Source organism: Oryx dammah, unplaced genomic scaffold (assembly GCF_014754425.2).
Source record: "Oryx dammah isolate SB20612 unplaced genomic scaffold, SCBI_Odam_1.1 HiC_scaffold_1, whole genome shotgun sequence".
Lineage (NCBI taxonomy): Eukaryota > Metazoa > Chordata > Mammalia > Artiodactyla > Bovidae > Oryx > Oryx dammah.
Window position 1 is genome coordinate 975028 of NW_024070185.1, and position 11503 is coordinate 986530.

Sequence of the window (11503 nt, forward strand, 5' to 3'; positions counted from 1 at the left end):
CCTCATTGTGGGTTTATTGGCATTTCTCTTTGCCCTTGCCCTTCTTCCTTGTTAAGATCCCTGCAGACCCCACCCGCCGCCTGTCCCGACTTTGGTGGGAAAGGTCACTGGGACACACCCACTGCAGATAGCATTCACTGCGCTCCCTTCACACTGAGGAAATGGTAGTTAAATGCCAGCCCGGGAGCATGTCTGTTTGACTCCATTCAGTTGGACCACACATCATTTCAATTTCCTTTTCCTCAGCCCTGTGGAGCCTGGGGAATAAAAGCTGGAAGCGCGCCTGTCGTCAGCTGGGTCACATTTTATGCGTCTCTTCCTCTCAAGCCGCTGTTTTCTTAATCTGTTTTTATTTTTTTAGGGATTAAAAGAAAATCTTTTTATGGTAAAATAAAATACAGGTACAGAAAATCGTGTAAAACAAATATATGGCTTAATAATTATAAAAATAGTCATTATCTACTTAGAGTATAAATTCACAGATATGAATGGCTGTAATGGAGGCACCCTGGTGCTACCATCAGGTCAAGAAAGCCCTTGCCATGTGCTGAACCCACTTCCTTGTCACCCCGAAAAGTGGTCGCTGCTCTCACAAGGAGTATTCACAGCCCTGGGGGCTGTTTTCATTTCAGGTAATTTTTAACATTTTTAGGTGTAACTGACATGCAATAAATAGAGCACACTTCTAGTGGGTACAGTCAGATACATTTTGACATGTATATGTGCCCTTGGAATCGTCGCCACAATCAATCAAGTTAGTACACCCATCATTCTCAGAAGTGTCTTCCCACCCCCAGGGAACCCCTCTGCCTGCCCCCTCCCCTCCTAGAAGACCACTGCTGCTCTCTGTGCCTGCATGCTCACCTCCATTTTCTAGAGATTCATGAAAATAGACTGATACTCTATGTACTCTTCTTCTGTCTGGCTTCTTTCAGTCAGCATAATTTTCTCAAACTGCAACCACATTGTGTGTAGAATGGTTTATTTGTTTTTCTTGACAGGTTTATATATATCATGGAATATACATGCAATGGAATATGTATCTCCTCACACACATATAATATATGTGATATATCTCTACATGTGATATATACCATGATTTATGTGTGTAGTTGATAGATATTTAAATTGTTTCCAACTTTTTTATCATTAAAGCAAAGCTGCTTATGTACAAGTCTTTGATGGACTTAAACTTTTTGCTTGGATAAAAGCCTAGGAGTGGAACAGCTAGGTTATGTGATAGGTGAATGTTTAACTTTTTAAAGAACTACCAAATTGTCTTCCAAAATGGTATGTAATTTTTACGTTCCCGCAGTCAGTGTGTGAGAGTGCTAGTTCTTCCACATTCTGGCCAGTATTTGGTATCATCAGTTATCTTAATTTTAACCATTCTAATAAGTATGTAATTGTGTTTCAGTGTGGTTTTAACTTGTGTTTCCCTAATAGCTAATGATTGGAGCGTCTTTTCACATGTGCATTTGACAATATCTGTTCATATATTTTTGCCTGTTTTTTTAACTGGATAGTTTGTTTTCTCATTATTTTCTTGTTACTGAGTTTCTTATTATATCATTTATATATTCTAGATACAAGTCCTTTATCATGCATGTGCTTTGTAAGTTTTTTCTCCTTGTCTGTGGTTTATCTTTTGTTGTTGCTGTGCAAAGTCACTTCAGTCATGTCTCTTTGTGACCCTATGGACTGTAGCCCGCCAGGCTCCTCTGTCCACGGAATTCTCCAGACAAGGATACTGGAGTGGATTATCTTTTAATTCTCCCCAAAATGACCGCTGAAGCATTTCATTTTCATGAAGTCAAATGTTTCAGCGTTTTGTGGATCACACTTTTAACATTATACTTAGGGAAATCTGGCCTAGTCTAAGCTCACGGAGACGCTCCCCTATGTCTTCTTCTACACGTGTGTTACAGTTCTATGTTAGGGATTTAGACCTATGATCCATTCTGAGTTTGCCTGTTTATTTGGCGGTGTCAAGTCTTAGCTGTGGCACGCGGGATCCCTCATTGCGGTGAGTGGAGTCTCTAGTTGTGGTGTCCGGGTTTAGTTGCTCCACGGTATGTGGGATCTTAGTTCCTGGACCACGGATCAAACCTGCATCCCCTGCATTACAGGGTGGATTCTTAACCACTGGACCACCAGGAAAGTGAGTTAATGTTTGTATATGGTGTTAGGCTTAAATTGAAGTTCTTTTTTTTTCCCCCTCTCTTCCTGCACACATGGATATTCAGCACTGTTTGTTGCAAAAGTTATCCTTTCTCCACTAAGTTCCCCGTATAACTGTCAAAAGCTGGTTGTCCACAGATGTGGGGTCTTTTTATGGACTCTGTTCTGCCCCACTAGTCTGGCTCTGTGCCAGTCCTCTGTTTCAACTTCTGACGCTTTACAACACGTCCTGAAAAAGATCACGTCAGCCCTACTACACCCTTGATCTACTTCACGGTGTTTTGGACATTCTCGGCTCTTTACATTTCCATAGGAATTTTAGACTCAGCTTGTCCATTTCTATCAGACAACCTGGTGGGGTTTGAATTGCGATTGTTGTGTGCCTACACATCGATTTGAGGAGAACCTACATCTTTCAGACGGAGTCTTCTGGCTCATGACCAAGTGTCTCTCCCCATTGACTGGGTCTCTAGTTTCTCTGAACTGTGTGTAGTGTTCAGTGTACAGATCTTGCATGTTTTGTTAGATTTATTCCTAAGTGGTTTGTATTTCTATCATAGCATAAGTGAGTATTTTAACTTCAGTTTCTGGTGGTTCCATTCCTGGTGTATAGAAATACAGTTGATTTTTGTATATTGATCCCATACTATGTAACCTTCCTAAACTTAATTGTTTGTTGTAAATGCTATCAGATTTTCTATATAGGCTATAGTGCTGTTTGCGAATAAAGACAGTTTTACTTCTTTCCAAACTAGATACCTGCTATTTCTTTTTCCTGCCATATTGCCTTCACTAAAACATTGAGTGTTAACAGAAGTGATAAGAGCAGACATCCTGCCTTGTTCCTGATCCTAAGAAGATGTTGTCTTTCATGACTAAGTATGATGTTAGCTATGGTTTTTCATAATCTTTTTGAGGTTGAGAAATTTCTGTCCTATTTCTAGTTTACTGTAGATTTTTATCAGAATGTTACATTTTGTAAACTGCCTTTTCTGTGTCTGTAGAGATGATTATATAATTTTCTAAAATATGATGAATTGCGCAATTGGTTTTCAAATGTTAAAGGACCCCACTTCATCATGATGTATTATCCTTTGTATATACAGTTGGATTTGATTTTCTATGATTTTACTTAGTTCCCTTACATTTTAAACATTCCTAGTACACTGATTATTTGGATTCCCAATCTGTTAGATTTCATTTCTGTGCACTAAACCCCAGTTAAGCTTAGCCACAGCTAACTCAATGATGAGGAGTAACAATGTTTTCCTCCATTTTAAATATTTGCCTGACTTTGGCCGAGGATCATTGGAAAATCAAGGAGACACACACACACACAGTCTCTGTCATCTCACACTGAGATTGGTCCTGGTAGAGGTTTATCAGGGAAATAGTGAGAGACAGAGGAGACGGGCCAAGGGGCTTTTCAGCCTTCTGAATAGAGTTAATGTAAGACTCAGACGGCTTAGCAGGCCTCAGTGAGGCCTGGGGAAGGCAGATGCAGAAGAGGAGCCGTGAGCACAGCCACGGTGCCTTTGGGGAGCACTGTAGCACTGTCCCTTATTTGCCAGTCAGCCTCACACGAGCTCTCCTGCTGTCTGTGCCTGAGATAGATTCTCTGCCCCAAGACAGCTGTGATGCTGCGACAGGGTTTAGGATCATGTGTAAAGCTACCTTGTTCCAGAGAGCTGTCCTCTGGCCATCTTCATCACCAAAGACCAGTATATTCAGCTCCCTCAGACTCGAACTAGGAGCCCTGGACTCCAGGCTGGAAGATTTTAAGTCAAAGGGCTGAGTGATGATGGGACACCTTCACAACAGTAGACGTTGGCGGGTGAAGCAAGGAGTCAGGAATGAGAGAAACCCAGTGGTTTCCGGTTTATATGTGTTGACTCAGATAACATCAGTAGTGGCTGGGGCTGAGAGACCATCAAGGTCACCCGACCCAGCGCCCAGATGAGAAAGCCAAGATGAGACAGTTAAGTTGTTCATCCAAGAACAGACTTTCCTCTCCCACCCCTGCCCCACCTCTCAGTCTGACAGGGATTTCTTCCGGAGAGAACAGGCCTTATAGTGGTAGACACACGGGCACTTGCACAGCTGGTACACTCACCACCTCCTCACTCACCCTGGGGGCTTCGCCCGCAATCCTGCCATAAACTCCGGGAGCCAGCTGACCTATGCAAAGAAAGTACCTCTGCCAATGCCTTATGATCATCTCTGCCTGTTGACAGTAAGCCTTAAGCACCCAGAGCGGGTAACAGGCCCCCCTACCTTGGACCATCCATCTGTGTCCACTTTTCTCCCTTTCAGATGGACTTGGGGGTGGGGTGGGGGGAGGACTTGAAACCTCAGTCCAGAGAGCTCTTCCTTCCTCTGATCGCTTTCATGTTTTTTCTCTAAAACTGTCTTTAAATGCTCTACCCTCTGTTTTTTTTGCAAGAATAGTCAGTCAATCTCTTCTTTGTAACTTCGAGTCTGAGTCCTAGGGGAGCGTGAGAGGCTGGACACTGTTGAGCACATGTGTGTTGCCTAGCTGTCTCCAAAAGGACGCCCTAATCTCTGCGGAAGTGATTCAGGCTCTTCCTATGCTACGGATTAGGGCAGAGAGATGGAGCGCCTGTGTAAGCCCTGGATCCAGTGTGTGTGGCCTGTTATGGGAACTTGACTGTAAGCCTGAAGAAGCAGCGTAGAGGCTTCAGCTGTGTCTTTGCACCTGTGGCCATAACTGTGACTTAGCCTCTGTTGAATCCTCTCAGGGCGGCAGATGCTCAATAGACTTTTGCACCATAAACCTTCCACAGTGCTGATCTGTCCTGATGCCTCAGAAATACCAGCTCATTTGTTCCTGTCTCACTGTAAGGAAGACACAACTATTGTTTTCATTTTACAGATGAGAAAAGTGCACCCAGAGAGACTGAACAGTTGTCTGTATTGTTAAAGACGGGAGCCAGCCCTAGACCCAGGCAGACTGGCTCTTAACACTTGCTAAGAGTATGTTGATAGTGAATTTTTAATCATTAATGTTATCGATACTTTTGAGATCATGCTACGACTCAGCAAGAAAAACGGGGATTCCGTGAGGGTTTCATTGATTTAAATGAGTTAAGCACCAGACATCAAGACTGTACCTCCTCCTCCCCCTGATTACCTGCTGCTGATGGACCCTGTGTTAGTTGATCCGTAGGAATTGTGTATTTATTGCAGTGTACCCCTCATCCCAGATTACCTTTTGGGTTAGAAGAGCAGCATTACTCTTCTTACTGTATAGAGATAAAAGAATCCTATCACCCTTTTGTTGTTCGATTTTTGTATAATGCATTTGTTGTTGTTTTTTCAGTCCCTCAGTTCATTTCAATTCAGCCACTCAGTCGTGTCCGACTCTCTGTGACCCCACGGACTATAGCACACCAGGCCTCCCTGTCCATCACCAACTGCCGGAGCTTGCTCAAACTCATGTCCATTGAGTTGGTGATGCCATCCAGCCATCTCATTCTCTGTCATCCCCTTCTCCTCCTGCATTCTATCTTTTTCAGCATCAGGGTTTTCTCCAGTGAGTCGGCTCTTTGCATCAGGTGGCCAAAGTATTGGAGCTTCAGATTCAGCATCAGTACTTCCAATGAATATTCAGGGTTGATTTCCTTTAGGATTGACTGCTTTGATCTCCTTGCAGTCCAAGGGACTCTCGAGTGTCTTCTCCAACATCACAGTTTGAAAGCATCATTTCTTTGGTGCTTGGCTTTCTTTATATTCCAACTCTCACATCCATACATGACCACTGGAAAACCCATAGCTTTGACTGTATGGACCTTTGTCAGCAGAGTAACGTCTCTGCTTTTTAATGCACTGTCTAGGTTTGCCTAGGTTTGTATAATACGTTACAAACCTGAAATCCCTCTCTTTTTGAACTATTCATTCCACACTCTCCACTACAAAGGATGTTAGGAAGGAAACGCTCTCTTCATCTCCGTGGTGGGATGTTGCCTGGTTTTGCAGTTTAGAAATGCATGCTCATTTTTGGTGTCCGATACACACCCCACCATCTGCCTTACTGACTCCGGGTAACCGTGAACACACATTCTGACTTCTGTGCCTTCTTTGGTGTTGAGTGCACCGCACACACTCCGGCCGCTCTGTCCTGTTTTATGTTCCTGCCCGCGCACCGGAGCCTCCAAGCGTGTGCACGTCCTTAGTCACTGCTGGAGTCCAGACGCTAGTGTGACGCCTGGACCCTGAGGAGAGCCGTTTCCGGGTGTGAGCCCTGTGTCACTTTCTCTTCGATAGCTCTGATGACTCTTTCGTGTGGTGTGAATTCTGCTCTGCCTCCTGTCTCCTTCCCTAATGTCCTGTGGACTCTGAGCGTGGTTCTGCATGTCAGGCAGCCCAGGTCTGCCCTGGCCCCCGCGGTGGAGCAGGGCGCTCTTGTGCACACTGTGTCCCCAGCTCTAGGACTGGCGCTCTGACCTGGAGCTGAGGTCCTGGCTGGCACCATCTTGCCCTCTGAAGACCTCACCCCAGCTCTCCTGTCCCTCCCCCACCTTACGGAGCGCTCACTAGGTGAGTGTCCTACTGCTTCTTGCTGAGATTCACATCACTGTCATACTGTTATCTGCACTTTCGTTCTGGGGTTCCCCGACACATGCTCAGGGATCTCCCCTCCTCCTGTCTGCCTCCCCTCCTGTCCTGGATAGCACAGGGGCCAACTGTGAGAGTCGTCCACAGGCCAGGCCACAGACTGCAAGACCTGCACATGCGTGTGCACATGTGTACACGTATGTGATATATGTTGCTTCGAAAAGAGCCATTGGACGAGACTGTGTATTTGAAAACATTCAAAAATTTCAGTGTCGACATAATGAAACTTACCAGAAGGAAGGGCCAGCCACCTGCTGGCTCGTTTTCAGCTCTTGTGGTGACTAAGGTGCTGGCTGTGGGTTCCCAGTGGTGCGGATGCTGGTCCCTGGAGCCTTCCCTGACCCCAGTGTAGACTGAAAATTAGAAGGTTCCCAGACAGTGGCTCTGTAAGCGCCTGGCTTGTGCTTGCTGAGGCTGTGAGACTAGAGAAGACAGAGAAAGGGTGTGTACTCTGCTCCATCCTGCGGCTGTGTGTCATTTCCCAGGGGCAGTTCAGGAGGAGACGGGGAGGGCAGGAGGCCCCCGGGCTCCAGCAGAGGTGCGTGCAGGGCACAGGGACCCCAGCGCCGGGGCCCGGGAGGGCTGGCACAGCGCCGCAGGCACACAATGTCAGGAACCCAGGCAGCACTGCCTGGGCTCAGAGGGGGCTGAGCCGGCTGTTGGAGATGGTTAGGGTCATACGTCCTGGGAGGTCTGGGAACCCAGCAGGTTCCGGGGAGCAGAATGCGAAATGAGGGCCAGGACCGACAGCTGTGACTCCCGGAAGCCAAGAATGAGGCTGGACCCAGACAAGCTCAAGTGACAGCTGGGTGTCTTCCTGCCTCTGCATGAAAGTATGTGGTTCTAATTCACCCCCTGATGGCTTTGCGGCTGGAAGGAGAGGGATGAGAAGGTTGTGGTCGCTACCTCAGCCTTCGAGCAGCCGTCGGCTCCCACTGGGAGCACTGGGAGAGTGCTCTGGGAGAGCACTTTCCCGCACTGGGAGAGTGCCTGCAGTGACCTGCTCCTACCACCCAGCCCCCGCATCTCCACTGGCCCAGAAAGTGCGGGTGACCACGAGCCTGCTGGCCCAGACCACTGACAGTCTTTGGAACTAAGGTTTCCTGTGACGCTCATCCAGAGACGTGGATTACAAGGGAACCCTGGGGTGCAGAAGGAGCTCTCCAAAAGGGGAAGAGAGTTTGCAGTGTGTTCGCTGCCTCTGCCCTTGCTCCTCAGTGACACTTGCGTCTGCCTTGTGGTGCAAAGTAAATCACGTGTGTGGGGGTTCTGCTCCCAAACCTTGGGTAGGTGCTTAATTTTAAAAGTACAGATAGTGTCAGGAAAGTAATAGTGAAAAGGAAATTCCAATTAAAAACTGAAACAGTGAGCAAAAGTGTGTCCTCTTCAGGAGCTGGATCTACCCTGTGTCTGTAACGGGGATCAGCACCCTTTGTTCGTTAAGGGCTGCAGAGTGAACGTTTGGGGTCTGCCTGCTGCGTCCTCTCTGTGGCAGGCGCTCAGCTCACCCCCAGAGAGAAGGCGGCCTCAGACCGGGGATAGAGGGGAAATGGCCTGGGTGTGCCGCGAGGCTTCACCTAAAGGAGCAGGCAGGGCCCATGTGGACCAAGCCCTGGTCAAGGGAAAACCAGAACACCGGACTTCTACCCACAGTTACAGGTGATAGGCTGGTCTCAGTGAACAGAGGAGCGTATGGACTCAAGAGAGATGCAAAAGACACCTTTAGGTAATGTTCTTTTTTCTTGGGTAATGGCAATATTTATCCTTTTTTGTTGTTGCTGTTAAATTGTAGTTCCTGAGTACCAGCCATGTTTTCACTCAGCTCTGGAACAGATAAGCGCATATCTTGGTGACCTCTGACCTCTAGATTACGGTCTAGCTGGGGCAGGAGCCAGTGAAACGACAGGGCATCCCACAGAGTGTGGGGGAGGAGGGCGCCCTGGTGACCTGGGGGCAGCTTGTGGCACGAGCGGGATGAGCACTGCTGGTGTGCCCTGGAGGCATGTGAGTGGGCGAGACTGGAGTCAAGCGTCAGGGTTGGAAGTGAAGCCAGGTAGCCAGGCACTGGAAGAGTGACTGTGCTATGCGCGCCTTGGAGGCTTCATCCCTGGGAAGCGCCCACGACTGTGGGCTCCTTACAGGGCTGTGTTGAGGACAGAGAAAGGTAATGTTGGTGCCACACCCTTGGCAGCTCCTGGGACCTGGGAAACCATTTATCAAGTAGCTGAGTGCTGGAGGCGGACGTGATGACTACTTAATAAAATGCGATGAGGTGGAGTTCCATGAAGAACAGAACAATTTTCCAAAAACACTTGGGCCATGTAGTCTGGTCAAGAGTCTGCTGTGTCTTCTGCTCTTAGGATAGTGGGAACCCCTGCTTTATGATTGTCCGAGCCCCAAGGGCCCAGAGGGAGTGACGGGCGAGAGGAACGAAGGAGGCAGCTCACGCGTCCCAGCCCCCGGGACACTGGCCCCGGGAGAGCCCCCCGCGGGGGAGCGAGGGGAGTCACGGCTGCTGTGGGGCGCTAGCAGGGACCCGTGGAGACGCCTGCAGGCGGTTTGAGGGGAGGAGGGCAGGAGACAAGACTCAGACCTGTCAGCACAGAAGTAACTCCAGGTCCTGAGTCGGGGCCCGGGCAGGAGGAACATGAGGGCACGCGGTCTCGAGTCCACCAGCAGGTCAACTGCTGGCCCAGCCCTGCACGGGGCTCCCTGCGCCTCCCCGTGGAGGCCAGAGGGCTGAGTAGTGGTCAGGGGTGCAGAGCCCCACGGCCCTGAACAGACCTGCAGAGCCTCAGGCGTCTCTGCCTGGAGGCCCAGCCAGCCACAGGAGGCCCTTCCTGCCCCAGGAGACCCTTCCAGGACACGGCGGGGGCACAGCCAGGCCGAGGATGGACTGCCAGCACGCTCCTGTTCATGGGGCCCCAGCTCTTTCATCCTCCTTGACTGTTTTCCTTTTTTTTTTAAGGATGGGAGAGCTGTGTGCTTCCAGTACCTATGGGAGGGTGCAGGGTGAGGAAGTGGCTGTCTGTCCAGAAGATGGGGTGATTCATGGTCCTCCCTGGCTGTGGGTGCCAAGCTGGTGCCTCAGCCAGAACAAACTGTGCGTCCTCGGACCCCTGTCTCCTCTGCTAATGTGCCATGATCACTGAATTAATTCAGTGGAAATTCTTTCCTTGGACTGATGGTCACAGTTAGACCAGAGCACTGATTCTGGAACCAGAGAGGAATTTGGAGATTTTTACTCTTTCACTCTGGGCAGCAGTGACTACTTGGAAATTCTCCAGGAGTCATCTAGAAGCCCCCATATTTGCATCAAGGATGGAACTGTCTCTGGCTCACCCCAACCCCTCCTCTAGCCCAGGAGCTCTGCGTCTGTGCTCCAGGCCTTGCATCCCACCCCCCACAGGGGACAGTGTCCCTCTCAGGACTGAGGTCCCAGCATGTCAGGGAAAGACGATGACAAAAGCTGAAGGCGGGTGATCGCCCTATGGGTTCTGAAATGAAGCGGGGAGGGGAGACAGAGTCCAATTTATTTATTTACATATAAATACTTATTGATTTATTTATAAATTCTAATAAAGAGTAGAGATTTATGTAGAGTTTTCCTTGTGAAAAAGTTGGCTTAAATCTCAACATTCAGAAAATGAAGATCATGGCATCTGGTCCCATCACTTCATGGGAAATAGATGGGGAAACAGTGGAAACAGTGTCAGACTTTATTTTGGGGGCTCCAAAATCACTGCAGATGGTGACTGCAGCCATGAAATTAAAAGATGTTTACTCCTTGGAAGAAAAGTTAAGACCAACCTAGATAGTATATTCAAAGGTAGAGACATTACTTTGCCAACTAAGGTCCGTCTAGTCAAGGCTATGGTTTTTCCTGTGGTCATGTATGGATGTGAGAGTTGGACTGTGAAGAAAGCTGAGCACCGAAGAATTGATGCTTTTGAACTGTGGTGTTGGAGAAGACTCTTGAGAGTCCCTTGGACTGCAAGGAGATCCAACCAGTCCATTCTGAAGGAGATTAGCCCTGGGATTTCTTTGGAAGGAATGATGCTAAAGTTAAAACTCCAGTACTTGGCCACCTCATGCAAAGAGTTGACTCATTGGAAAAGACTCTGATGCTGGGAGGGATTGGGGGCGGGAGGAGAAAGGGGACAACAGAGGATGAGATGGCTGGATGGCATCACCGACTCGATGGACGTGAGTCTGAGTGAACTCCGGGAGTTGGTGATGGACAGGGAGGCCTGGCGTGCGGCGATTCATGGGGTTGCAAAGAGTCGGACACGACTGAGCGACTGAACTGAACTGATAACTGCCTTACAGAATTTGGTGGTTTTCTGTCCTGCATCAATAAGAATCAGCCATGGGTACACCCATGTTCCCTCCCTCCTGAACCTCCCCCCCATCTCCCTCCCCATCCCACCCTTCTAGTTTGTCACAGAGCCCCTGTTTGAGTTCCCTGGGTCACACAGCAAATTCCCATTGGCTGTCTATTTTACATATACTAATGTAAGTTTCTATGTTACTCTCGCCATATATCTCTCGTTCTCCCTCCTCTTCTATCCCCCGTGTCTATAAGTCTGTTTTCTATGTCTGCTTCTCCATTGCTACCCTGCAAATAAATTCTTCAGTACAATCTTTCTAGATTCCATATATATGTGTCAGTATATGATATTTATAT